Source organism: Arachis ipaensis, chromosome B10 (assembly GCF_059453495.1).
Source record: "Arachis ipaensis isolate K30076 ecotype BB chromosome B10, ASM5945349v1, whole genome shotgun sequence".
NCBI classification, from domain to species: Eukaryota; Viridiplantae; Streptophyta; class Magnoliopsida; order Fabales; family Fabaceae; genus Arachis; species Arachis ipaensis.
The window spans coordinates 28,688,605-28,690,648 of record NC_142435.1 but is presented as its reverse complement, the minus strand read 5'-3'; the positions used below and the strand labels follow the sequence as shown (position 1 = coordinate 28,690,648).

The 2,044-nt window shown below is 30.7% G+C and overlaps 1 non-coding gene across 1 annotated transcript; it reads right to left on the bottom strand.

The window, feature by feature from the left end:
- Positions 1-1,735: 1,735 nt before the first annotated feature.
- Positions 1,736-1,843, bottom strand: LOC148579523 (small nucleolar RNA R71). Its single transcript, XR_015899404.1, has one exon. It is a non-coding gene; the product is annotated as a small nucleolar RNA R71 (small nucleolar RNA).
- Between the last annotated feature and the right edge of the window lie 201 nt (positions 1,844-2,044).

The window sequence follows — 2,044 nt, the reverse complement described above, 5'->3', positions numbered from 1 at the left end:
AGTTTGAAAATTTCTAAGTTTGGTTTCTTGCATGTTTTTCTTTTCTTCAAAATTTTCAAAAATAAGTTCTTGGTGTTCATCTTGACATTCAAAGTGTTCTTGGTGTTCATCTTGACATTCATAGTGTTCTTGCATGCATCATGTGTTTTGATCTAAAATTTTCATGCATTGTGTCTTTTTTTTTGTTTTTCTCTCTCATCATTAAAAAATTCAAAAATAAAAAAATATCTTTCCTTTTTTCTCTCATAAATTTTCGAAAATTTGAGTTGACTTTTTCAAAACTTTTTAAAATTTAGTTGTTTCTTATGAGTCAAATCAAATTTTCAATTTAAAAATTCTATCTTTTTCAAATCTTTTTCAAAAATTAAATCTTTTTCATTTTTCTTTTATGATTTTCGAAAATTTCAAATTGATTTTCAAAATCTTTTTCTTATTTTTATTTCATATTTTCAAAATTAATGCCAACAATTAATGTGATTGATTCAAAATTTTTAAGTTTGTTACTTGCCTAGTAAGAAAGGTGCAATCTTTAAACTCTAGAATAATACCTTTTTAGTTTCTTGTTAGTCAAGTAATCAACTTTGATTTCAAAAATCAAATCTTTTTAAATTTTTTTTCAAATCTTTTTCAAAATAAATGTCAATCACATCTTTTTCAAAATCAATTTCAAAATCTTCTCCAACTTCTTTTCTAACTTCTTATCTTTTCAAAAATTGATTTTCAAATCGTTTTCAATTAACTACTTGACTTTTTGTTTGATTTTAAAAGTTTACTATTTCAATCATATCTTTTTCAAAACTACCTAACTAATTCTATCTCTAATTTTCAAAAATCCTTTCCCTCTTTTTCAAAATTCCTTTTTAAATTAACTAATTATTTTAAATTTAATTTAATTTGATTCAATTTTCCTTTCTTAATTTTCGAACTTTAATTTTTATTTTTTATTTTAAATTCAATTTAAAAACAAAAATACTTTTATTTTAATTTATTTAATTTTTGAATTTCTCTTCTCCTCATCTCTTTCTAATTATTTATTCATCTACTAACACCCCTCTTTCACCCAAGATTTCGAACTCATTCCTCTCCCTTGTGTTTGGATTCTTATCTTTTCCTTCCTCCATTATTCTCTTCTTATACTTACATAAGGAATCTCTATACTGTGACATAGAGGATTCCTCTTGTTTTCTGTTTTCTTTTTTTTCATATGAGCAGGAACAAGGATAAGAACATTCTTGTTGAAGCTGACCCTGAACCTGAAAGGACTCTGAAGAGGAAGCTAAGGGAAGCTAAAGCACAACTCTCTGGAGAAAATCTGACAGAAATTTTCGAAAAAGAAGGAGACATGGCCGAAAATAATAACAATGCAAGGAAGATGCTTGGTGACTTTACTGCACCTAATTCCAATTTACATGGAAGAAGCATCTCAATCCCTGCCATTGGAGCAAACAATTTTGAGCTGAAACCTCAATTAGTTTCTCTGATGCAACAGAATTGCAAGTTTTATAGACTTCCATCCGAAGATCCCTTTCAGTTCTTAACTGAATTCTTGCAGATCTGTGATACTGTTAAGACCAATGGGGTTGATCCCGAGGTCTACAGGCTTATGCTTTTCCCATTTGCTGTAAGAGACAGAGCTAGAATATGGTTGGACTCTCAACCTAAAGACAGCCTGAACTCTTGGGATAAGCTGGTCACGGCTTTCTTAGCCAAGTTCTTTCCTCCTCAAAAGCTTAGCAAGCTTAGAGTGGATGTTCAAACCTTCAGACAGAAGGAAGGTGAATCCCTCTATGAAGCTTGGGAGAGATACAAGGAACTGACCAAAAAGTGTCCTTCTGATATACTTTCAGAATGGACCATCCTGGATATATTCTATGATGGTCTGTCTGAATTATCAAAGATGTCATTGGACCATTCTGCAGGTGGATCCATTCACCTAAAGAAAATGCCTGCAGAAGCTCAAGAACTCATTGACATGGTTGGAAATAACCAGTTCATGTACACTTCTGAAAGGAATCCTGTGAGTAATGGGACGCCTCAGAGGAAG